This window comes from Giraffa tippelskirchi, chromosome 11 (genome assembly GCF_054371585.1).
Source record: "Giraffa tippelskirchi isolate mGirTip1 chromosome 11, T2T-mGirTip1v1.2.pri, whole genome shotgun sequence".
Taxonomy (NCBI): domain Eukaryota; kingdom Metazoa; phylum Chordata; class Mammalia; order Artiodactyla; family Giraffidae; genus Giraffa; species Giraffa tippelskirchi.
The window spans coordinates 63,646,338-63,673,986 of record NC_137285.1 but is presented as its reverse complement, the minus strand read 5'-3'; the positions used below and the strand labels follow the sequence as shown (position 1 = coordinate 63,673,986).

The following is a 27,649-nucleotide window of genomic DNA, read 5'->3' as shown; positions in this document are numbered from 1 at the left end:
GGACAAAAAATGGAATATCCCAACTGGATGTGTGCATGCTCAGTCATGTCCAATTCTTTGAGACACCATGGATTGTAGCCCTGCCAATTGCCTCTGTCCATGGGATTTCACAGGCAAGAATATTGGAGTGTGTTACCATTTCCTACTTCAGGGGATCTTCCCCACCCAAAGATTGAACCCACCTCTCCTGAATTGGCAGGCAGATTTTTTACCACTGAGCCTGAGAAGCCCCCATCCCTACTGGATATCCAAACCTTTGTCACCAAGTGCAGAGATCTCTGAAATGGTGGTGGGGGCATATTACCTGTCCTGCTGTAGGTAAACTTTATTCAGATGATTTGTTATTTTAAAAAAATAGGACCACAGAATGCCCTTTACAATAGGTATGGTAAAAATTGCCTTCGTTTGCAAAGATCAACTAGTGCTAATAATTAAATTAAATTAAAATGCACTAGCCCCACCCCCACCCCATGACGAGCAGACCGGATACAAATAATATGTCTTCCAGCACCAAACATTTCACCACAATCATTTGGGTGGCAAGCTCTGAAATCCTGATGACTCGATGAGGAAATGAAATCTCTTCCATACCCAAGTTTAATATTTGCTGTGAAGGATGTGGTTTTACCCTTTGCCAATCCCAAGCCTCGCGGGAACACACTTTTCCAGTTGGTTCAGAAGTTGTCATCAGGTTGCCCATAGTTGCCCTGTCCTTCCTGGGCTGCTCTTCCTTGTGATATTTTGCAACAACTCATAAATAACTTGCTTCACCACTATCTCTGCTCTAAAAAGTAAACTGCGTTTTTCTTCTGTTTTGGAAAAAATTTAATGACAGAGTCACCAGATCAAAGAGGCCTGAACATGTATACAAGCCTGGGAAAGTCACTCCTCACTGAGTCACTGGGTCCTGAATGAACAGTTTTGCAAGTGTCCTTTTCCACAGATGCTGCACAACACAATTTAGACCCATGCCCACTGGCTCAAGTCTTCTGTGTGTGTGTATGCATGCATGTGTGCAGACAGAAAAGGAGATTATATTCAGCTAAATGCATGACCTTTAGACGATAATAACACTTAAGATTCTTGACTTCTGGAACCCTCCTACGTTATTGATGGGAATGTAAATTGGTATGACCACTATGGAGAATAGTATGGATGTTCCTTACAAAGCTAAAAATCGATCTACCGTATCATCCAGCAATCCCACTCCTGGGCATATATCTGGAGAAAACCATAATTCAGAAAGACACATGTCCCCTAATGTTCACTGAAGCTCTATTTACAATAGCCAAGACATGGAAGAAACCTAAATATCCACTGATGGAGGAATGGATGAAGAAGATGTGGTACACATACACAATGGAATATTACTCAGTCATAAAAAAGAATGAAATAATGCCATTTGCAGTAACATGAATGGACGTAGAGGTGATCATACTAAGTAAAGTAAGTCATACAGTGAAAGACAAATATATGATATCACTCATATGTGGAATCTAATTTTTTAAATGATGTAAGTGAACTTACATACAAAACAGAAGCAGATTCACAGATTTTGAAAGCAAACTTGTAATTACCAAAGAGGAAATGTGGGAGAAGGGGTAAATCAGGATCTTGGGATTAACATACAGAAACTATTATATATAAGATAGATAACCAAAGAGGAGCTACTATACAGCACAGGGAACTCTTCTCACCATTCTGTAACAACCTATATGGAGAAAGAATCTGGAAAAGAATGAATATATGTATTTATATAACCAAATCACTCTGCTGCACATCTTTGTTGACAGAGAAGATGCAGAGAGAAAGTCTATAGAGAAAGAGAAAGTTAGGCATCAAGTGTTAATAATAAGTCCTTCCAACTTTTTTCATCTCTTTTCAAGTCAGCTACCTTGTTCATCGAAGCTTGAAAGCCTCTAGCATCGAGAAGAAACAAAGATAGATGTTGAACTGGCTGATGCTAGGACTAGTCAAGACTAGAATTTCTTAAAAAGTGATAGCTTCCATGAGCTCCAATATGAGAATGATTTCTGAGCTCAAAAATATTTCAAACCTTCTGTAGCTGAACTCCATTCCCTTCCTCATACAAACTTTCCATCACTCCTGACCTTGCCCGACTGAACCTTATACAAATTAGCCTCTGACACTTCCAGTCTCTAAGTACTATGACTGGCCTCACTTGCTGGTATGTCTTCTTAGCTTACTTTATACTCATTCTTTTTCCCAGAGAAAGTACTTCGCTTCTCACCTCTGAATACTCTTACATAAATATCTGTAGAGCACCTACTGTCATCAGTAATGTTTCTAATGTTTCTGCATTAGATGCTGCTGTCAGAGACCTAAAAATAAATAAGGCATTTGAAGGAGCTGACAGTCTACTAGGAGTAGTAAACAAGGAAAGAATTATCATAGTGCAAGACAGAAAAAGTGCCAGCAGAGAATAACAAAGTTATTCCCAACTGGATTAATTTGGGCATTTCTTGGGTGGTGATTAGCCAAAACTCAACTGATCAAGAGGATTTCAATTGGAGAAGTAATGAAGAACATTCCAGACTGAGGAAGAAGCATCAGCCCTCAGCACATTCAGTGCCAGGAAATGGCCTCAAGTACAGGAAGGGTGGTAAATAGTTAAATTTATGGATAAACGTCCATCAGGAGAGTTAGGGAAAGAAGATGGAAAGCCTCAGGTGCTGTGCTCGAGAGACACAGGGCCACTGAACGCTTTTGAGGCAGATTCTCCCAGCAATGACGGGAAAGAGGGCATGAAGAGGCCTCCCAGGGAATAGAATTGGACGGCTGACAGTACTCAGGGGGTGAGCGCTGGTGAGGGCTAAACTAGGTCAGGAGCAGTGAGTGGGACAGAAATGAGAAAGAAGCAATATGACCAAATGATTGGCGAGCTGTGAGAGATAAAGGGTGGCTAGATAAACAGTGCCTATGAAACTGAGCAGAATCCTGTGGGGATCCTGGGCACAAAAGCCTTTCTGTGTCCCCCATCTCTTGATTACAGGAACTAGGCTTCCTTCAGCCTCCATGACTTTCCCTGAGTTCCAACAGTTCAGTTCAGTTCAGTAGCTCAGTCGTGTCCGACTCTTTGCGACCCCATGAATCGCAGCACGCCAGGCCTCCCTGTCCATCACCAACTCCCGGAGTTTACCCAAACCCATGTCCATCAAGTCAGTGATGCCATCCAACCATCTCATCCTCTGTTGTCCCCTTCTCCTCCTGCCTCCAATCCTTCCCAGCATTAGGGTCTTTTCCAATGAGTTCCAACAGGCAGGTTCAAACAGTTGCTAATTAGGGAAGGGAAAGGATGCAGAGACAAAGGCGGAGCAGTCAAGAATCAATAGTGCAGTTTGGGGACAGGTCCTGGTTCCCACTCAAGGCATACACTTAACAATATCTCTGAGCTGTTTTGTAGATACTGAAATTCCCAGCAGGTGAGAAAAGGAAGCTGCCCACAAGCACGTAGACTCCAGATGGGTTGGAACCAGAAGGTCGATAATGCTGACTCACACTTACCTCATCATCAACCAATCAGAAGAAAGTCCACAAGCTGATCACACATTCCTCTTTGAACCATTACTATAAAACTCCTCACTATCCACTCCAGGTCTGGACACACAGCTTTGAGAGCATTAGCCCACTGTGGCACTCTTTGTCAGTGGAGAAGGAAATAGCAACCCACTCCAGTTTTCTTGCCTGGAGAATCCTGTGGACAGAGGAGCCTGGTGGGCTGCCGTCCATAGGATCGCAGAGTCAGACACGACTGAAGTGACTTAGTAGCAGCAGCAGCACTCTTTGTCTGGCAAATCAACAAAGCTATTCTTTTCTACTTCACCCAAAACTCTGTCTCTGCAATTTAATTCAGTGTCAAGGTACAGAGGTGAGATTTCGGCTCATCGATAAGTAAGAATATTTTAGTGAATGATGGCAAATTCTATTATCCAGATATTGAACTTGAGCTGAGGACATCCATTAAGAAAGGCCCAAAAAGCAGCCAAAATGTTGGAATTCATCTTCATGGAGATGGCATTTGAAGTTTGTTGGATAAAGTCAGAGCAAAAGCAGCCTTGACTTGTTCACTACTGTTGGATTACAAGTAACTAGCATAATTTCCAGTGCATATTAAGTACCCATTAAATATTTGTTTAATAAATCAATATAATCTAGAGAGAAGAATTAAGCAGGAAATGAATATGGAGAAAGGCCTATATTTACAGAGGAGATACCAGTGGGAAAGGTAGTGAAATTAGTAAGAAATACAAGGAGACCTCTTTTAGGATTTGAAATAGCTCAAATGAAATTCCATCACTTCCCTGACTTTATTCATAGTGATGTTTCCTAAGACTCACTTGACTGCATGTTTGGAAAACTCAGCAGTGGCTACAGGACTGAAAAACGTCAGTTTTCATTTCAATCCCAAAGAAAGGCAATGCCAAAGAATGCTCAAACTACCACACAATTGCACTCATCTCACACGCTAGCAAAGTAATGCTAAAAATTCTCCAAGCCAGGCTTCAACAGTACATGAACCGTGAAGTTCCAGATGTTCAAGCTGGATTTAGAAAAGGCAGAGGAACCAGACATCAAATTGCCAACATCCACTGGATCATCGAAAAAGCAAGAGAGTTCCAGAAAAACATCTACTTCTGCTTTATTGACTATGCCAAAGCCTTTGACTGTGTGGATCACAACAAACTGTGGAAAATTCTTCAAGAGATGGGAATACCAGACCACCTGACCTGCTTTCTGAGAAATCTGTATGCAGGTCAAGAAGCAACAGTTAGAACTGGACATGGAACAACAGACTGGTTCCAAACCGGGAAAGGAATACGTCAAGGCTGTACATTGTCACCCTGCTTATTTAACTTGCATGCAGAGTCCATCATGGGAAATGCTGGGCTGGATGAAGCATAAGCTGGAATCAAGATTGCCAGGAGAAATATCAGTAACCTCAGGTATGCAGATGACATCATCCTTAAGGCAGAAAGTGAAGAAGAAGTAAAGAGCCTCTTGATGAAAGTGAAAGAGGAGAGTGAAAAGGTTGGCTTAAAGCTCAACATTTAGAAAACTAATCATGGTATCCAGTCCCATCACTTCATGGCAAATAGATGGGGAAACAATGGAAACAGGGAGAGACTTTATTTCTTCGGCTTCAAAATCACCGCAGATGATGACTGCAGCCATGAAATTAAAAGACACTTGCTCCTTGGAAGAAAAGCTATGATCAACTTAAACAGCATATTAAAAAGCAGAGACATTTCTTTGCCAACAAAGGTCCATCTAGTCAAAGCTATGATTTTTCCAGTAATAATGTATGGATGTGAGAGTCAGACTATAAAGAAAGCTGAGCGCCAAAGAATTGATGCTTTTGAACTGTGGTGTTGGAGAAGACTCTTGAGATTCCCTTGGACTGTAAGGAGAGCCAACCAGTCTATCCTAAAGGAACTCAGTCCTGTATATTCATTGGAAGGACTGATGCTGAAGCTGAAACTCCAATACTTTGGCCACCTGATGCAAAGAACTGACTCACTAGAAAAGACTCTGATGCTAGGGAAGGTTGAAGGCAGGAGAAGGGACTGACAGAGGATGAGATGGTTGGATGGCTTCACTGAGTCAATGGACATGAGTTTGAGCAAGCTCCAGGAGTTGGTGATGGACAGGGAAGCCTGGCGTGCTATAGTCCATGGGGTTGCAAAGAGTCCAACATGACTGAGTGACTGAACTGACTGGCAAGTGGACTACAACATCTCAGGAGCCAGTGATAGAGTAGATTGTAAGAAGCAAATATATTCAATCATTTTTCAACAAATATTTACCAATAACTTCCTCATGCCAGATACTATGCTGTGTTTTGAAGACATGGCACAAAACAAGGCAAACAAGAGTCCTCCTCCTACAGACCTGTTTCTAGAGCACCATTAGCAGTGCCTGATGCCCATTTCTTCTGAAGATAAGTGGGATGTGGATAAGCAAGCCATGCATTGGCAATTAGAGTCTTCAGTTGTCAATCTTCAATGACTTTTAAAGTGCAGTTTAGTGAAGCTGTGGCCATAAAAATCAGATTTACAACTTACATGTCTGGGTTTCTTTCCACAAGTCCCCGATGGCAAGGACCAACCTCATCTGTTCCTGCATTCATAGAAGGTCTGACAAACCCTGGTTGGATGCAGTAGATGTGAATTCACGACAAGGGATTAGGAAACAAGTGTTTGGTGATAAAGACAAAGCACAGAATAAACTCTTAAGTGAATTAATCCAGTTTACATCTGTCTGTTAAATGAGTAGAAAGATGAACCATTATCATGCAATTTTTATTGGTCAGGGTTTGGTTTGATAAAAGAAAGGTAGAATCTATTTGTATTAATCATGGTTTCACAGAGACGCAAGACCACTATGAGTGATACAGAGAAAGGGATGGGAATGTTAGGAACAGACTTTGTGCAATTGTGGAAATCATAACAGATCCATTGAGAGGCTACTGCTTCTGTATACCTGGTGCAGGCCCAAAGTTGCCACAGGTCTGAAGACTAGCAGGCAAAGAAAAGATGGCTGTGATGTTGTTGCTTTTCAGCCGCTCAGTCATGTTCCAACTGTTTGCGACCCTATGGACTGCCAGGCTTCCCTGTCATTTACCATCTCCCAGAGCTTGCTCAAACTCATGTCTATTGAATCGGTGTTGCCATCCAACCATCTCATCTCCAGTGAGTCAGTGATGACATCCAACCATGTCATCTCTTTCTACTCCTGCCTTCAATCTTTCCAGCATCAGGGTCTTTTCAAATGAGTTGACTCTTCACATCAGGCGGCCAAAGTATTGGAGCTTCAGCATCAGTCCTTCCAGTGAATATTCAGGATTGACTTCCTTTAGGATTGACTTCCTTTAGGATTGACTGGCTGTGATGTAGGGGCAAAAACAAACTGGAATATGGACTTGTCTCTCACCAACTCCAACCTCTTTAACATTGCTGTTTTAAAGAAAGAGTTGGTGCCCTTCACCATGAAGCTGTGCAAACACCTGACCTACAGTCCCAGAGACTGAAGGAGGATCTGATAGAAGCTGGGGGAATGTGGGTCCAAGGTGAGCCAGAGATCAGCCTCTCTGTGTGGGAGCAGCAGGTATATCTTGCTTCCCACCAATCTCAGAGTGCTTCACTTTTGCCTTCCAAATCTCATGCATATTTCTTCTACAGTCAACTGTAGCCTCATCCTAACACCAAATCACAGAGGAAATGAATTCTGGGAAAATTAGTAAATTGGTATGACCATTGGTGTTACAACCTGCAGTTGAGAACAGACCGAAGTGATTCTGCAACTCAGGTGTAGACACAGGACATTTTGACAGAGGACAAAGCCACCACAGTCTTCCCCTTGCCCACAAACATTTTTAACTATTCCTAACTTGCAAATGGCTTCCCAGGTGGCTCAGCAGCAAAAGAATCTGCCTACCAATGCAGGAGACAGTGGTTGGGAAGATCCCTGGAGGAGGAAATGACAACCCACTCCAGTAATTTTGCCCTGAAAATCCCAGAAACAGAGGAGCCTAGGGTGCTACAGTTCATAGGGTCACAAAGAACTGGACATGACTGAGCAACTAAGCATGCATGCACACAACTTGCAAATACGAATAATTTCAAAAGCACGCCTCTACCTAACATTATGCCACCCTTGTCCAATGTAAAACACTAACTAACCCTCTCTCCCCAAAAGACACAAAGCCCCTTTGTCCATCTTTTGATGACACTCATACTTCTAGCTACGTCACACTTCCCCTTTGATGTCCTATTACTTTACTGAGATATAAAGTTACACGGAGAAAATTGGAAGGGGGCAAAGAATTTCTATACATATATACGTTTATACATAAATTTATATGTAGCAAAATAAGGAAAAATACTCATCAGCCTTTTTACTGAACTAGTCTTGTGGTCTTAGCTGATATTTATACCTTCTTCTATCACTCCTTCCACATTCCCTTTGCCCTGAGCAGGCCCCTTATCTGTGCTAGTTCTTTGCCTGGTGAGGTTACCCAAAGCTTCGTTCCTGCAGGGTCTGGCCTATTTTGTCTGAACTGAGTTGTCCTATTGCCCACTGGCTTTTATCGTAGAACGTAAGAGTACAAGGAGGCTCCCCAGGGGATCAGCTGAATTCCAGGCATCTTCTTCCTTGCCCCCACTGTTTAGGTGCAGCCCTTAGCGATCAGCACCAATCCCCTGCTCCCCTCAGGACAGTAATCCTTACAGTAATGCTTACTGATTCACTGGCATGAAAAGCCTCAGGGACAAGGTGGCAAGTGCATCTGCCAGTTTAATAGAACCTTTACTGCAGCCCCCAGTGGAAACCTTCTTCCTTTGGGAACTGAGTCTTCTTACACCAAAATCACAGAGATGGGAAGCAAAAGTTTTGCCAGCAAACTTTCAGGGATGGTAGTGGAAGGAGCCACTCCCATTTCTTCTGCTTGATTTCCTTCCTGGTCCTGTTTATGGGAGAGAACATACCATATATTAGTTGCTGAATCAGACCATATACATCACTTTGAGGACATGCCCTAGGCCATGCAAGATGTTCCCATCCAACTGGCACCAGAAATGAATCTTCAGAAGGCCAGCTGCTTCGAAGAGTTGAGGATATTGGGAAGACCAGTGATCTGTGTGAGGGACCCTATTCCCAGTCTTCATTGCTATCAGATGAGTGATTTGGTCAGAAGTCATGCTGTGTGGGCTGCTGTGACAATTAATAAGGTATTCTTAAAGTTCAGAGGTCATGATTTAGCAAAAGCAAGAAAGGCAAATTTGTATCCTAGAGTAAGTGCATACTTTCATAAGAACAAATGCTTCCCCTTGTCTAACAGAAGTGGCCCAGTGTAATCAATCTGCCACAGTGGCTGGTGATCCCTGGGGGAGGATGCCACGTTCAAGGCCGGGCATTGGTCTTTGCTCCTGGCAGGCTAGGGAATCAGCTGTGCTCTGGCCCATCCCCTTGTTGCATCGGATCCACCTGCTAACACCAAGCCTAACCTACAGCCCTGGGGCTTCAGCAGCCTTATCCATGGGCTCATTGACTAAGGACAGAGGTCCCTGGGGAAAGAAATGGGCTGAATTCTACAGAACCAATCACCTCACCCACCTGATCGTTTAGCTCATCCTTACTGAGGCAGCTCTCTGGTAAACATTCAAGTAGGACACAAATGTATGTATGCTCTGCCTATTTGGAAAGGTCTAGTCAGTCACCTCTTCCTCAGATTTCCTTGTCATCATTAACCCATCATGCTCCTTTCAGATGCTTGAGAATCTAGGATAGCTGAGCCATTAGGCCTGTGAATCAGGACATCTCTTCTTCCAGGTCAGATGTGCAACCTTGACCAGCAATCAGGGGTCAGTCCTTTAGGAGGCCCTCCCTTTGGCACGGTCCTCACGGGGCCCCCAGGAGAGGAGCTATAGTGTTGCGACCACCCACACTCAGGTGATGCCAGCATTTTTATAAGCTATGAAATGACTTGCCAGGAAAATGGGACGTCCTGAAGGACAGATTCAAGTCTAAGTTTCCAGAAATGGCTCCCAAAGCCACAGCCCAAAACCAGGTCACCAAGGAAGCTGCTGCGCCTGCCATGACCAAGATGCAGTATAACCAGGAAGCCCCAGGTGACAGCGGGAGCCACTGCTGCAGCAGCAGGGCGCAGGAGCAAGCCACGTCTGCCACAGTGCACCCCAACAAAACCGGCTTCCTGTCCTCACCTTTCCACAGCCAGAAGGCTGGATGCAAGATGTGCAGGCCTCTGCGCCAGCTGCCACAGAAGCAGCAAACGCCCCCCGGACTGTGGCTTCCCAGGAAAGAAACAGAAATGTGAGTCTCTCCTCATGTTCCATTCTATTTTCATTCTCCAAATCTCACGCAAGCACCTCTAACTGACTGAACCTAAACTACATCCAAAAGAACCCTGGCTTCAAGATATGCAGACAAATGTAGCTTTCCATCTCCCAAACTCTACAGAACAGTGAGGACCTCAGGCAGAGGCTACAGTAAATGGTAGGACAGCTAGTTCTGTTCCCCAGCACCTAGGGAAGTGGCTTCAGAGTACAGTTTGCTCACTTTAGGGGCCATGTGAATACGTTCAGAGGAAAACAAAAGGGACACACAAAGGAGAGGATAACTGACCCAGCAAAACCATAGAAAGGAAAGAAAGGGGCGAGAGCCACGCATAGGTTGAAGGTTAAGCCCTATAAAGAAGGAAGGGCACTTGCATCTCCAGAATAACAGAGAAGGACGCACAGGCATGGTGGGTAAAACAGAGGGGCACCCTGTCTGAGGACCTCAACATCTTCGGTGAAATAGGAGGTAAAGTCATCTGCCATCAGTGGGTGGTGAGGCTGGAAGGGTTTGAGTGCAGCGGGAATGTTTAGAAATGCGGGAACTTAATTGACAGTTGATTACAGATACGTGAGAGAAGATATATGCATTCCTGTATGTGGATTCAAGTATTTAATAAAAGCCAAAATATTGGGATTTTTGCCAGTCCACCATTCGAACTGATAAGGCTTAATGGATGCCGACATCAAAGATGGCCATATTCCAACATTTTTGCACTCCTCAACTCCTCTCAACATCTTTCTTCTCCCCCAGGTATAGGTACATTTTAACAGGAAACAAGAAACCTTCCAATTAAGCTCTAAAGCTTGAAAAGTTAAACTTGAGTCATCAAGGTCATCACATCCATTTTGAAGGTACTCTACTTTCTCGGGGTCAACCACACCTTAGAGTGAGAAAATATAAGATAAATAATTCCCATAAAATCTCAACTGAGACAGCAATTTGGGAGAATAATATTTTTTAATTCAATGAACCAAATATATATATACATATCTATATATCCTTTTCATAATCATGGAAAGTATATACATAAACATGTGTAAGATAAGACCTTGCTCTTAACAAAACTGGCTCACCTTGTAGATAAAAATAAAATTAAATTCCTAGCCAATATTATAACAAAGATATCCTCACGATGGACGAAGACCTAATGGAAAGTTCCAGAAACTTGATAGAAGAAAAAATAAAATATCTTTGTAAACTAAAAGTGAGGAAGAAGTATTAAAGAAAATCCTAAGGCACAAACCAAAGCAGTAGTAGGAGTAGTAATATTAACAATTTGCTTATATCAAAAATTTTTAAGTATACCATTGATAAAGTTAACAGATGATGAATCAGAGGGAAAACATGAGTGTCTAAAACCAGTTAGGAACTAATAGTTAGAAAACACTGTTGTTGTTGTTGCTGTTATCATTGCTTAGTTTCTAAGTCATGTCAGAACTCTTTGCAACCCCATGAACTATAGCCCACCAGGCCCCTCTAGAATATACTGGAAACCCCTCAAAACCAACAGTAACAAACCAAGGAGGAGCACCAATAGGAAAAAATGGAAAAGGCTATGAACAAACAATTTCTATAAGAAGAAACACAACAAACTACAGGCTTTTAAAGAGATGTGCAAACTCAGTCATTAGCAAAATGCAAGTTAAAACAGCAATGAGCATTCACTTCACGCTCATTAGACTGACAACATTTGAAAGCTGGATAACAGGAGACTGCAGAGACTACGAGGATGACAAAGGAAGCTTTTATGAGCCCTCAGTGGAAACAGCTCTTCTGGAGAGTGACCTGACAGTATTCAGTGTGTTAAGCCACTGAGGTTTGTAAATAAATCGTGATTTTGTCTCTCCTGACTAAACACGTAGATTGATGGGCACCACAATATGGGCACTGGTGCTTAAAACAAATAAACAAATATGTGACACTGACGGTCAGGGAGCAGGCACTGAGAAAATTGTTAGAGAGGCTGAAAAGATGGTGATGCTTATTATATTTGGTTAACTGCTGCTTGCAGTGACCTGGGACATAGACCCCACGTACCTAATGAACTTGTAGCTCTAAGGGAAGGGCTGGGAAACAGAGCTTTAGTAATGCCTGTTGGCTGTTATTAACTGTTTGGCAAGGAACTAAAAATAAAGAGATGGCCTAGTTTACAAACAGATACTGCAGAAATTCAGGCAGTGTTACAAAGTTGCAAAAACCTACAGTTTGCCTGATGCCAGATCTTAAAGAGATGGAGAAGGCTTTTGAGTAATGAGGACCCTAAGTGATACAGAACAAAGATCAACCTAAGAGTGTGGTACTTTTTTTTTTTTCTTTTTGTAATTGGAGTATAATTGTTGTGATCATTTCTGCTGTACACCAGTGTGAATCAGTTTATATACATATGTGCGTGCCTGCATGCTAAGTCACCTCAAGCATGTCTGACTCTCTGCAACCCTGTAGACTGTAGCCTGCCAGGCTCCTCTGTCCATGGGGATTCTCCAGACAAGAATACCAAGCTGGGTTGCCATGCCCTCCTCCAGGGCATCTTCCCAACCCAGGGATTGAGTCCTTGTCTGATGGCTCCCACATTGACAGGCACGTTCTTTACATATGTGTATGTGTGTGCTAAGTTGCTTATATGTATTATCCCCCTCTCAAGCCTCCCTCCCACCCATTCCCCCATCCTAACCCTCCAGATCAGCACAGAGCACCAAGCTGAGCTCCCTGTGTTAGACAGCAGCTTCCTACTAACTATCCATTTTACATGCGGTAAGGAATATATATCAATGCTACTCTCTCCATTTGTCCCACCCTCTCCTTTCCCCACTGTGTCCACAAGTCCATTCCCTACATCTGTGTCTCTATTCTTGCCCTGCAAATAGGTTCATCAGTACCATTTTTTGAGATTCCTTACATATGTCTTAATATACAATGCTTGTTTTTCTCTTTCTGACTTACTTCACTCTGTATGACAAACTGTAGGTTCACCCATGTCACTACGACTGACTCAATTTCATTCCTTTTTATGGTTGGGTAATATCCCATTGTATGTATGTACCATGACTTCATCCATTCATCTGTTGATGGACACCTAGGTTGCTTCCATGTCCTGGCTATTGTAAATAGTGCTGCAATGAACACTGGGATACATGTAGCTCTTTCAATTATGGCTTTTTCAGGGTATATGCCTAAAGTGGGTTTCCTGGGTTATATGGCAGTTTTATTCCTAGTTTTTTAAGAAATCGCCACACTGTTCTCCATAGTGGCTATATCAGTTTACATTCCCACCAACAGTGTACGAGGGTTCCCTTTTCTTGTGGAACTTTATAAAATCTTCCAGTAGAAAAAGAAAGAAAGGAAGGGAGGGAAAGAAAGAAAGAAAAGAAACAAACTCAGGGTAAAGTTCAGTGCATAAAGGACATGAGCTTCCGTCTGTTTCCCAGTTGGCCTGGAGGTGCCCCCTTAGGCTGAAAGAGGTGAGATACAAATGAGAAGCAAAGCCATCAAGTACATTTGAAAACCGTGCCTCACAAAGAACTTAGGTATGGCTACTGGCTCTCAGAACTAACTAGAAGTGAATAGAAGTTTATGCGGTGTTTAAGATATCTGCATTCCAAAGAAGCATCAAAGAAAAGGCCTTTGAATGTTTGAGGCTAAAAACATCCTTCCTTGCACAGGACAAAGCTTAAGAAACCTATGTAGCCCCAAGGAGAGCGTTTTCCCCAAATCCCATTTCTTGTATTGTCAAGAGGGAAATAGAAAAGAAAGAGCACCCAGAAGGGTGGGCCTGGTATCACAGAGGTCCCGGACCCTACACTTCTGACCTGACTACAGTTTAGACCCTGCCATTGCCCACACCAGCCCCTCCCAGGCCTGCCTGAAATGCCAACCTCCATACCCATTTTCTAAATCTCGTCCTTCTCCAAGACCCAGCTCAGACACCACATCCATTATGAAGCCCTTAGGGCTTGTCAACTGTAAATTGACACTTGCCTGTAAACTACAAAATGACTCTTGCCAATTACTAAGCTAACATGTTCATCGATTCTATAACAGAGCATCAGCTCTCTGTTTCACCTAATTTGATTGCACAGGAGATGATTAAAGTGTCTTTTATCATATAGATTATCAATAATCATCAGTGAGCACTTCGCCACACCCCCAACTCTATGACAGGGTCTGTGCTTCCTGGCACATATTCTGAGGCTACTGCATCCCCTGCCATCTCTATTAGCATATAGAAAATAGAAAAGTCAATACTGTGCTTCAGGTACATTATGAGTCAAACAGCAGCCATCAGGTGACCGAGGCCCTCAGCCACTATCCTGGCTTGACATGTACAATGTAAACTGAATACTGACATGCAACAAACTTGCAAATTTGAGGGCATAGAGAAGAAAATGAGAGACAGGTGTTACCATGTTGTTCCAAGAGGAGAAAGGAGGCCTTTCCAGTGAGTGGAGCAATTTGAACTCAGACGTGAGGCAAGATACAAATGCAGAAATTGCTGGTTAAACTGATGCATTTATGAAGTGACTTTGTTCGGAAGACATGGCAGAAGTAGAGTAAGGTGAGCGAGTCTACATCTCCCCCCAAATCTTGGAACTATAGACGTGCTGGCCTTTCATCTCAGAGACTCTGATGAGAAAACAGAAAGGTCTTATGACGTCATCGAGAGGATGTTATCCAGAACCTTTACTGCGTAACCCACTGGGCCTCTCTCAGCCAGGCTAACACTTCGCATCAGTGCTACCCACGGAAATACAACACATGTCTCATAGTCCACATTTTAAAAAGATACAGCTACAACTATTTTAATAATACATTTTATTTAACCTAATGTATCCAAAATATTATCATTTTTACATGTAAGCAATATAAAACTTATGAATGGACGTTTTATATATATCCTGTTTTTCACACCTCTCAGCTCTTGACCCACTAGAGTTTAGAGAAAAGCCCAAAAAGAATTCAGCGTTTTTGAGAAACAGAGATTAGCATGTGTTTACTAAACGCTTCTCAAAAAAACATGCTTTGCAATGTTTGAAAAGGCATCCATGTTATTTTCTTCAAATGTTGGTCAACACGAGTCAATGTATACATCCAAATCAAAGTAATTAGATGATGTATAAGCAAAACAAAGGATAACATATGATTCTATTTATACAAACTACAAAAATAGGCCTTACACTTGGGGGAGGGGTGAAGGGCCTTGAAAGAGGTGTGAAGGGCCTTCTGGGGTAATATTGGTAATATTCTATGTCTCAAGTTGCTGGCTACCCTGATGAGCTCAGCTAGTAAAAATTCATTAAGCTGTTCATTTATGATATGTAATTCCTGTGTGTGCATGTAATCTTTTTATGCACATTGTATGTCTGCGTACATATACAACTTCAATAAAGAGTTAAAGAATACAAAAGAATAAAGACTTGGGATTCTTTCTTTGGTAAAATAAAATGATTTAAGGATCAAAACTTTGGATATAAAATGGCATCATCTTCATAAAACATAAGTAACTCAAACACTGTGGCATAAGAGACTTATGAGGCATAAATTCTCCTGTTTTCATTGGTGAATAAATCAAACATTACCTTTCCTTTCATCTCAATTAATTTGAATGTTGACCGTGTAATTTAAAAAATTATCTTCAAAAGCATATTTTGAAATCAGATGGAGTAACTTAAAACTGTTTGAATATGTGGATGAATCTGTATTTCAGGATGCATGTATTCCTTAGATACTAATCTACGGCAGCTCTTCCTTATCTGCACATGAAATATGCAGTATATTCCTCTGGGATCTCTTGGAAAATCTGTTCCTTATGAGAAACTTGGAGCCTAGCATTTGCCAAATGTAGCATTCAAAGAAAAAAGCCTTATTATCAATAAGAATCATTATTACCTTAATTTTATTTCACACAGTGATTAAAATACATTTTCAAATGTCTAGAGCATTGCAAAGAAAGAGCCAAAAGAAACCCAGGAGATAGTGGAAGATCAAAAAATGTGAGATCAAGACTCAACATTATCTTTGTCAAACAACTTCATTTTCAATACCTCTTCCTCCTCTCCACACACTCACAGCCCCCAACAACACTTCTGGCACCAAATAAACAGAAGCCAATAGAAACTAAGTTCAGAACCTATGGTGCTGACTGAGTCTGCAATTCTTGTACAAAACATAACCTCTATCTGTTCAAGGGAAGTCTTACCTTACTTCAGTCACGCCCATTAAATAGCGAAGAGGCGACCTCCAACAGCCAACTCCGGGATGGAGCCCTTCTTGTCCTCCCCAGACGCTGCGTACGTGCCTTGAGAACAATTCTGCTGTATTTTAATGGCTAGTTTAGCATCAGTCTTTTCCTACTTAAACTGGGAACCCCTGAAGGGGAAAGTATAGGGTTGGCCAAAAGTTTGTTCAGGTTTCCCATTATACTGCATGGAAAAATTCCAACCAAGTTTTTGATCAACCCAATATTTACTATAATGCCTGGCACATAGTAAATACTTCTTGAATTTAAAATACTTTTACAAAAATAAAAGAAAATGCCAAAAGACCTAACTCTAAGGTTAAAAAATACATTCTTAAGTCATGGATTCACAATAAAGCATGTTTATTATGGTTCAAGTCAAAATTTGAGTGTAAAGTGGGGAGAGGATAGATATAGACCTTTAAAATGTATATAACCCTTTTTTTTTAATTGCCCAAGAAGACCCACCTTAAAGGTCCTTAGCATCCTGGAGAGTTGCTGAGATTTGTCTGATACACTACAATATGCCACTACACTATGCATACTGGAATGTTTCCTAGGCCCATGGTACATCCAAGATAGTCATCAAATGAATGCACAAATAAAATAATTGTCACAAAGCACTCAGTTACCATTTCTACAGTGCTCTCTAAAACTCTCACTAGAAAGCTGCAGAGTCCAACCCCTCATGATCATATAATCACCTGGAGTGCTGGTCAAAATGCAGATTCCTAAGCCCACCTCAGGGTTCTCCAAAAAAATAGAACCAATTAAATATGTTTGTGTGTGTGTGTGTGTGTGTGCGCGCGCATGTGTGTGTGTGTGTGTATGAGAGAGAGAGAAGTCGCTTCAGTCGTGTCCAACTCTTTTCGATCCCATGGACTGTAGCCCGCCAGGTTCTTCTGTCCATGGGATTCTCCAGGCAAGAATAATGCAGTGGGTTGCCATGCCCTCCTCCAAGGAATCTTCCCGACTCCGGGACCAGACCCTTGTCTCTAGCATCTACCTGCACTGGCAGGCAGGTTCTTTACCACTAGCACCACCTGGGAAGCCCACAAATATGTATACATACAGAGAGAGGGGGTGGGGAGAGAAAGCTGCTTATTTAAAGGAGTTGGCTGACATGGTTATGGTGGCTTGCAAGTCCAGAAACCATATGGCAAACCAAGAAGACAGGAAACTCAAGTAAGGGTTAAATCCACAGAGCAGGTCAGCAGATTGGAAACTCAGGCAGGGTTTCTCTAGTGCAGTCATGAGGTCAAATTCTTTCTCTTTCAGAAACCTCAGTCTTTGTCCTTAAGACCTTCAAATTACTGGATGAGGTCCATCCACATTATGGAGGGTTATCTCCTTTACTCAAAGTCTATTGATTTGAATGTGAATCTCATCTTAAAAACACATCCAACATCTCAGTTGACCAGACAACTGACACTGTAACCTTGCCAAGCTGACACATAAAATTAATTATCATACTCACCATGAAAAGTTTGTCTAAAATGCAAGTTTATCTGGAGGTGGGGCTCAGGGATGTGTATTTTTAACAAGCACCCCAGGTGATTCTGATTCAAGTGTTCTATGGAACTACAGCCAGAGAAAGAAAGCAGTGTATATGCTTCCTGGGTAAGCTTTTGGATCACATGATATTACCCACATTCTGGAACTTGAAAGCAGTAGTATGGAGTGCTAATATCACTAACATGACTAACACCACTAATACTACAAATGTCACAGAAAGATAGACATGGTTGGTATAGGGTTCAGTCAGGAAAGCAAACATCCACCAGTTGCTCTTTCAGCAGAGAGAATTTAATGCAGGGAATTGTTTAAACTCTAAAGGACTGAAAAAGCAAAGGAAGCCCTTAGGCAACCCAGGTAGAATTACTGGAGGAGGTAGCAGCCTTCCTCCTGCAGCCTTCCTTCCTTTTGTTCAAAGGAAGCAGCTGGAAATATTAGAGACTGGGAGCCTGGAATAGCAACCCGGCAGAGTGAGGACCCTGACCTCCAAGGAAGTAGCTACTTGACAGGCACTGGCGTCTTGGAGCTTGGAGGAAAGACCCCATGGAGGTAGAACTCAGGCCTCTGAAGGAAAGGACAGTAGCTGTCTGCAGCTGTATCCCTGGGGGAGTGCAGTGAGTCTGATTCTGGGAGTGGGGAAGGACTGGACCCAGCTGCCACTGCCAGATGAACAACAACTTTGGGGGCAACACTGTCAGGACAAGGAGTTAACCAGAAGGAGCAAATCCTTCCTACTCCTCCATCCTTGCAGACGCCCTCTATTGCCCCCTATCAGCAGAGCCTAGCAGTGAGCCGGCTGGCACAGCAGACAGGTAGCCTGCTAAACCCCAGCCTCTATGCCCTTCAGCACAGCACAGAGAGGTAAGCTTTGAAGCTGACAGTCAAGAGCTTGATCATCAAGATACTGACATTACCAAGTAAACACAACACCAGACCGTCCCAAATGAAACGACAGCATCCAAAGGGAAGTAGACAACCTGGGCTATGTATAATTAAGAATCTCTCTGGCTTGGACCAGCACAGCTTCTGTTTTCACACAACTAACACCAGATCTTCAGTTCGGTGGTCCAAAAGCATGTACCAACTTCAGCCATTTATAAACCAAAAGACTGGCTGAATTTAAGTAGATTTAAACACAATAATGTCCAGATGTAATGTCTATAAACGGTAAAGCTTAGAGATATTCTAGCACAGTTTTTCTCAAAGGTCGGTCCCTGGAGCAGTAACATCAGCTTCACCTGGAAATGTATCAAAAATGTGAATTCTTGCCCCCAGTCCCAGACCCACTAAATATGAAACTCTGGAGATGGGACCCAGCAACCCGTGTTTGAACGAGCCCTCCAGGTGATTCCAATCTACAGCCTGTGATCCACTGTTCTACCTTAACTCACCAAATTTCTGAATTAGAGTGTCTCTACTTACCCCCTCCCTGATGTACCTTCTCTAGTTCTCATCCGTCATCAGTCATTTTCCTGTTACAAATGACTGATTACTAGCAGAGCATAAATTATAAAAGTTCTCTGATTCTTCTGTCGCATTCAAATATCTTGCCTGTTTGTATCTATAATTTTTTTAGATTTGCCCTGTAGTGTAAGGGCCCAATTTTAAAAAAGAAAAAAAGAACTATTTTCCATTTTAGTTTTAGTAATGTACTAAGTAATGAAGCTTTTCCTGGTTCCCAGAGCAATCCAACTTTTCAGAAACCTTTAAAATAAACAAAGAAAATTCAGTTAATAAGCACAGACGTAAGTGAATCAAATTCCTAAAATTAGAGTCCTGGAGAGGTCACAGCATATAACCAGATTGAGAAGAATTAAACGCATTACTGTGCTTCTTTTCTCCAACTATCCATGTTTTTTTCCCCACATTACTGTTTTTCTCCATAGTTATACAGGAAAGGATAGCTCTGACACATGAAAATGAGAGAATTAAGTTAACCCCAAAAGAAGTTTTCTAAAACAGAGGTTGCACACGTGGTGCTCAGGGGCCAGGTTCAGCCAACAGACTTGCCATATTTGATCCATATGCTGTTTTGTTTGCATGAAATTTGCCAGTCTTTTTTGTTTCATTTATTTATTTATTTTATTTTTGGCGGTGCTGGGTTTTCCTTGCTGTGCGGGATTTTCTCTGGTTGCAACGAGCAGGGGCTACTCTCTAGTTGCTTCCCTGGTGGCTCAGGGGGTAAAGAATGTGCCTGCAATGAGGGAGACCTGGGTTCGATCCCTGGGTTGGGAAGATCCCCTGGAGAGGGGAATGGCAACCCACTCCAGTATTCTTGCCTGGAGAATCCCACGGACAGAGGAGCCTGGTGGGCTGCCGTCCACGGGGTCGCAAAGAGCAACCAAGACTTTTGACTCTAGTTGCTGTGTTTGGGCTTCTCACTGGCGGCTTCAGAGCAGGGCTCTAGGGCACCTTAGCTTCGTTGGTTGTAGTTCCTGGGCTCTAGAGCACAGGCTTAACAGTTGTGGCATACTGGCTTAGTTGCTCCATGTCATGTGGCATCTTCCCAGATCAGGGATCGAACCCATGTCTATGGCATTGGCAGGTGGATTCTTTATCAGTGAGCCATCAGGGAAGCTCCTTCCAATCTTTTAAGGTTGAGCGATTTTACATACAAAGGCAGAATTTCAGCCTCTCTTGACCTAGGCCCACCAGACCTCCATTCCTCCACTCCTGGCAGAGCAGTCGGAGCCCTGCAGCAGGTGCTGTCCTGGAAGGGCAGACAGACTCTCCAGAGTCCCCACCTACCCACCTCACTCCACTCTCACCAACCTTTCCGATTTCTGCTTTATATCCTACTCGAAGTATTTCTAGATTGGGAGCGTGGTATCCTCTGTCCCTTTAAACACAAAAAAGAAAGTTTCACTTTAAAGACCAGGTTTCACTTTATAGACCTGGATACAGGAAGCAGGTGTTTTAGCAAACACCTAATAATAAATGAATGGATGAATGATTGAATGAACCAAGAATTAAAATAGCTTTTAAGTTTGTTAGGAGTAGGAAAGTCTGAAATTCCTCCAGGAGAAGCATTTTGTTCCCAAACTTGGTTTTATCTGGGAGGCCACCCTACATAAAGCAAATTAAATCAAGTTAGGGGAAAAAAAAAAACCATATGCTTATCTCCCTTCCCTGCTGTACATTTAAAAGTCTGGCATAGTAATGTCCTTCAAAATATACCAGGGATCTTAAAACTCCCAAGTGTTTTACACCTCCCAGTGCACAATGACAGAAGTATACTCACAAAGACCCTGCATTGAAAAAGAGAGGAAAACCACCCTAACCCTGGCATCTAGAGATTTGGAATAATAGAAATTATATACAGGGATAACAAGGTAAGAATGAAATAAACATACCTCAAAGTCCTTTAGTAAATCGTTTGTTGGCATCATCACACAGAAGCAGCTCCAGGTAGTAACAAGGCTAGAAAGTTATTCCCCCCTTGCTCCTTCCTTCCCGAGTTCTGCTGTCACCAGCTCCACTCTGGCTGGCAGAGAGGTGGAGAGGACAACAAGGTATGAGGTTTGAGGTCTCAGGCGTGGACAGTCTACCTGTGTTGGCAAGAGGCAGGGATGGTGGTCCTGGGAGGTCAGTCTGTGGGAGCAGAATAAGAAGTCAGTTTCTGGTGGCCGTCTCCCACTGGACAAGAGCTGCCCTCCCACGTGGCCCTTCACACAGTGCAGATTTCTTTTTAGTCCATGTTTATGACAGATAGATAGCTAGATGATAGATAGATATGGACATAGAAATGGATATAGATACGCACATACATGGGGCTTCCCCAGTGGCTCAGTGGTAAAGAATCTGTCTTCAGTGCAGGAGCTGCAGGAGACGTGTTTTTGATCCCTGGGTCAGAAAGATCCCCTGGCAACCCACTCCAGTATTCTTGCCTGGAGAATCGTATGGACAGAGAAGCCCAGCAGGCTACAGTCCATAGAATCACAGAGTCGGACATGATTGAGGGAACTTCGCACACACACACACACACACATACTCTCAAGTCCGACTCAAAGAACAGTGTCTGGAAACCTCCTGGGCTACAGTCATCCACTTCCTCATGTAGCTCCTGGCATCCAGGTCGAATTTCAACCTTTAGCAATGGCTGAAGGGCCTTGGTGCTGGGACTCGATGCCCACTCCAAAATGTCCAAGCATTTTTCATTCCCATTAAGCAACTAGAACCCCCCATCAGGCTCACGTCTACAACCCTCCTTGTATATCTAGAGACATCAGAATTGGCTGACTATACTCCCCTTAGGCCCCAGAGACTCTCTAGGCCCCTCACTAAGCCACTTTGCAATATATGAAGAGCAGCACCGGGAGGCATGGAGACCCCATATTCCAGCTCCCTTGGTGAAGAGGGGCCTTACTTATACCTCCCTCCACGCTCTTTCTTTCTGACACTGCCAGCAGTCTTTAGATTCTCCACAGAACAAAGTGAAAAGGAAAAATACTAGTTCCACGCATGCCTTTCTCCCAGCTCAAGCACCTTGCCTCATCCATCCACAGCAACCCTCTAAAAAAGACTGGTGAAACTAAAACTAAAAGCTATGTCACTGATCAACTGATGGACACATCATGCAGTTTTCAGGCAATTGTTATCGGATATATTAAAAAACACAATTTTGACTATCTCAAATTACTACTGGCTCTGAGAATAGCCCGTCATTCCTCAAATTAACAACAGCTTTTTCAAGGTGATGAACCCTAAGCCAAAAAGTAAATAAAAATGGAAACTGTGATAACTGAGACTGCTGTTTTAGGTAAAAACTATTTGAAAGCTACGAAGAATTCTTCTACTAGAGATACGAGTATTTTAAGCTTCTAGATAATTTCATCATCAACAACTTTTTCTGAGCATCTCTATGTAAAGTACTATGTCCCTGGTTTTCTTATTTTTTTAATTTTTATTGTATGTTGGGGTATAGTTGATTTACAATCTTGTGTTAGTTTCAGTTATATAGCAAATTGATTCAGTTACACATATACATGTGTGTATTCCTTTTCAGATTCTTTCTCATATAGGTCACTACAGATTACTGAGGAGAGTTCCCTGTGCTATACAGTAGCTCCTTGTTGATCATCTATTTTATACATAGTAGTGTGTATATGTTAATCCCAACTCCTATTTTATCCTTCCCCCAACCTCGTTTCCCTTTGGTAACCATAAATTTGTTTTCTATGTTTATGAGTCTCTTTCTGTTTTGAAAATAAGTTCATCCGTATCTTTTTTTAAGGATTTTTCTACAAGAGATATGAGTATTTTAAGTTGCTAGATAATTTCATCATTAACATTTTCTGAGCATCTCTATGTAAAGCACAATGCCCCATCTTCTATTTGATACCTACATTAGTAATAAACATAATTCTGTTAATCCTAATATAACTATAGTATTTGATGATACAGAGCTTGATCTTCAGTATCTCTCAGCTCCTAAATGCCAGGGCTTAAAAAGAGCATATTAATCACTACTCTTAGTGCTTAGATACTCGTTGGAAGGACTGAAGCTGAAGCTGAAGTTCCAGTACTTCGGCTACCTGATGCGAAGAGCTGACTCATTAGAAAAGATCCTGATTCTGGGAAAGATTGAAGGCAGGAGGAGACGAGGGTGACAGAGGATGAGATGGTTGGATGGCATCACCGACTCAATGGACATGAATTTGAGCAAACTCTGGGAGACAGTGAAGGACAGGGAAGCCTGGTGTGCTGCAGTCCATGGGGTCACAAACAGTCAGACACAACTTAGTGACTGAACACGTGCACACAGTCCTTAGATGTTCAAATTCCTCAGATGGGGAAAGGCGTGGCATGCAATGCTCTTGCTGAGTTCAATAGGCTGTCCTGAAAGGGCACATTGTTATGACCACTTTGGTAAAGGCGTACGTGTCAGGGCAGGCCTAAATCTCAGCTGCCAAAGCCAGCTGCCCTACCTGAGTGTCTAGTCCCAAGAACATAACCGTTTGCCTGGTGTTTTCCAAAGCCTTCCCCTCCCTCGAGACACCTAGGGGCAGAGAGCTGAGACATTATAAGCTGTGAGAGTCCAGGGCAGAGTCAGACATCTGGACTCGTGGCAACTGCCTCGCCTTGTTTGCTTCCCACTCTTATGGCTCCTGAGTAGTGATGAGTGTTGAAGAGTCACTTAGCATAATGGCAAACTTGCTCCCACATGGTTTTCTTAGAGTGACGTATACATTATCTCTGTAGCTTCCATTTACATGGGGAATTTTCTGGATGCAATTATCCTGTGCAACTAATAAAATAAGATGTAATTACAGAGGTACTGTTAGCAGTGCCACTTCACAGTTAGATTGCTGTGTGTGACTTTCTGGAATTTCAGAGCTGAGCACTGCTCACACTTTCAGCCACATGCTGCTGCTGCTCGGGTGAGAGCTTTCTGAGGTGGCACAATCACACCCTTTGAGGGGCCTCTCTGCCTCCACGAGCTCCCTGGCTCTCAGCTCGCAGCTTCACTTTTGACCTGCTCCTGAACACTCAGCCCAAGCACAGCCCCTGGTTGCCACCCCAAACCTACCGTCTAGTGGCCTGACTTTTAATGTCAGTCTGATTTCCATGAGGAGCAGAGATTTACATACAGAGGCTCCATCAAAAATTTCAGAAAGAACCCAAACTTGGACTGGGACATAACGTCTCTGCATTGTCTACAATGAATTAGCGTCATGTTTTTTAAACTGAAAAAACAAACAATAAATGTCTTATAAAATCAAGAGGAGACTAGGTCCTTCTTTTTGAGACCCTGCCACATGGGAACTCTGGAGGTGTGTGAAAGCCTACCATGCCGCTCATAGACTCATGGAAATTTTAAGGAATTCACTTCTAGAAACTCAACTTCCTCAACCAGGGCCTACTGAAAACTGCCTGAGATGTGCATATTCACCATTTGCAAGTTTGTTGTTCGGTCGCTCAGTCGTGTCCGACTCTTTGCGACCCCACGGACTGCAGCATGCCAGGCTTTCCAGTCCTTCACCATCTCCCAGAGTTTGCTTAAACTCATGTCCATTGAGTCGATGATGCCAAGTTTGGTCTCGGCATTAAAAAGAATTTTTTTTTGTTTAAGAATAAACTGAAGAAATATGTGTTCAGAAAATAACAGATGGAAGACTGGTTGCCTGGGGTTTCTCTGGAGTTGAACATCTTAGAGGCAGCACGAAGCATCCTCAGCACCCCGTACAGGTATACCTGTCAGAGAGGAGTCTTGCGCACACTTTGAGCACGCCCGTGAAGCCCTCTAGTCTGTGAGCACAGCGTCCGCTTAGATTCAAGCCAAGCAGTCTGCAGCTGTGTTGCCCTTCAGATGGACCAGATGGGCCAAGAGGCTCAATGCAGGCAGGTGAGAAGCAAGTCAGAAAACCCATCTCAGGGCATCCTTCTGGATGACTAAGGCCCAAAACAGCTGAGACATCCAGGAGAAACCAGGCAGGGGAGAGGGAGGTCTCACAGAAGACTGGGTAGTGGAATGACTCAGCCTCAAGAATCCTGAGGGCTGAGCGGCTGAAGGGACAGTTAGCACAGTGCCCAGACAGCACTGTATGGAAGTACCACTCTAGCAAAGGAGCCTGAAGATATGGGACGGTGAGCCATGGCCAGTGGGGTAAATAGCGGACAGGCTGCTGCTGCCACTTAGTCGCTTCAGTCACGTCGCCACAGCCCCATGGACTGTAGCCCTCGAGGCTCCTCTGTCCATGGAATTCTCCAGGCAAATACTGGAGTGGGTTGCCATGCCCTCCTCCAGGGATCTTCCCAACCCAGGGACTGAACCCGGGCCTCCTGCACTGCAGGAAGATTCTTTACCACTGAGCCACCAGGGAAGCCCAGGGGACGGGCAACTGGAAGTCCAAACACTGGGTCCTGCAGTGGGGAAGCTCCAAGAAAGGTTTCAGAGAGGGACACGGGGTGGGGTCAGCTCTGACCTCAGATACCCTGGACAGGGGCTCCAGCTCCACCCCACACCTCACACTTGCTGTGAGACCCGAAGCAAGAGAAGTTCATGGTGCCTCAATTTCCTTTCCCATAAAATAGAGCTATTAGTAGTAATTATTTTACAGACTGTTGTGAGCACTAAATTAAAAAATGATACAAATGAACTTATTTACAAAACAGAAACAGACTCACAGACTTCAAAAACGAACTTATAGTTACCAAAAGGGAAATGTAGCTGGGAGGGATAGATTAGCAGTTTGGGATTAACATATACACACAACTATATATAAAACAGATAACTAAGAAGGACCTCGGAGAAGGCAATGGCACCCCACTCCAGTACTCTTGCCTGGAAAATCCCATGGATGGAGGGGCCTGGTGGGCTGCAGTCCATGGGGTCGCGAAGAGTCGGACATGACTGAGCGACCTCACTTTCACTTTTCACTCTCATGTATTGGAGAAGGAAATGGCAACCCACTCCAGTGTTCTTGCCTGGAGAATCTCAGGGATGGGGGAGCCTGGTGGGCTGCTTGTCTATGGGGTCGCACAGAGTCGGACACAACTGAAGTGACTTAGCAGCAGCAGCAAGAAGGACCTACCATGTAGCACAGAGAACACTACTCAATACTCTGTAGTAAACTGTATTGGAAAAGAGTCTGTAAAAGAACAGATATATGTATATATATAACTGAATCACTTGGCTGTACATCTGAAACTGACACACATTGTAAATGACTATACTTCAATATAAAATATTTTCAATTGGTTCCGAATTGGGAAAGGAGTACGTCAAGACTGTATATTGTCACCCTGCTTATTTAGTCTATGTGCAGAGTGCATCATGTGAAATTCTGAGCTGGATGAAGCACAATCTGGAATTAAGATTGCCAGGAGAAATATCAATAACCTCAGATATGGAGATGACACCACCCTTATGGCAGAAAACGAAGAGGAACTAAAGAGCTTCTTGATGAAAGTGAAAGAAGAGAGTAAAAATGTTGGCTTTAAACTCAACATTCAGAAAACTAAGATCATGGCATCCGGTCCCACCACTTCATGGCAAATAGATGGGGAAACAATAGAAACAGTGACAGACTTTATTTTTGGAGGCTCCAACATCACTGCAGATGGTGACTGCAGCCATGAAATTAAAAGATGCTTACTCCTTGGAAGAAAAGCTATGACCAATGTAGACAATGTATTGAAAATAAGAGACATTACTTTGCCAACAAAGGTCCATCTAGTCAAGGCTATGGTTTTTCCAGTGGTCATGTATGGATGTGAGAGTTGGACTATAAAGAAAGCTGATCGCTGAAGAATTGGTGCTTTTGTTTTTGTTTTTTATTTATTTATTTATTTATCTATTTTTTTACTTTACAATATTCATTTTGCCATACATTGACATGAATCTGCCATGGGTGTACATGTGTTCCCCTTACAGAACCCCCCTCCCACCTCCCTCCTCATCCCATCCCTCTGGGTCATTCTGGTGCACCAGCCCCGAGCACCCTGTATCATGCATCGAAACTGGACTGGCGATTCGTTTCACATATGATGATTTGCATGCTTCAATGCCATTCTCCCATATCATCCTGTCCTCGCCCTCTCCCATAGAGTCCAAAATACAGTTCTATACATCTGTATCTCTTTTGCTGTCTCGCATACAGGGTTCTTTACCGATTTACTAAATTCCATATATATGCATTAGTATACTGTATTGGTGTTTTTCTTTCTGGCTTACTTCACTCTGTATAATAGGCTCCAGTTTCATCCACCTCATTAGAACTGATTTGAATGTATTCTTTTTAATGGCTGAGTAATATTCCATTGTGTATATGTACCACAGCTTCCTTATCCATTTGTCTGCTGATGGACATCTAGGTTGCTTCCATGTCCTGGCTATTACAAACAGTGCTGCGATGAACATTGGGGTACACATGTCTCTTTCAATTCTGGTTTCCTCAGTATGTATGCCCAGCAGTGGGATTGCTGGGTCATATGGCAGTTCTATTTCCAGTTTTTTAAGGAATCTCCACACTGTTCTCCATAGTGGCTGTACTAGTTTGCATTCCCACCAACAGTGTAAGAGGG

At 43.0% G+C, this 27,649-nt stretch overlaps 1 long non-coding RNA gene across 1 annotated transcript in view; it reads right to left on the bottom strand.

The window, feature by feature from the left end:
* The window catches only part of LOC145525169 (uncharacterized), a 92,368-nt gene that overhangs the window by 1,781 nt on the left and 62,938 nt on the right, over window positions 1–27,649 (bottom strand). The window contains exons 2-7 of the long non-coding RNA XR_014068073.1: window positions 20,977–21,214; window positions 20,396–20,462; window positions 19,046–19,327; window positions 16,070–16,181; window positions 14,277–14,496; window positions 8,260–8,482 (exon numbers count right to left, since the gene is read on the bottom strand). This is a non-coding gene — a long non-coding RNA (uncharacterized LOC145525169). The remainder of the gene's footprint in view (window positions 1–8,259; window positions 8,483–14,276; window positions 14,497–16,069; window positions 16,182–19,045; window positions 19,328–20,395; window positions 20,463–20,976; window positions 21,215–27,649) is intronic.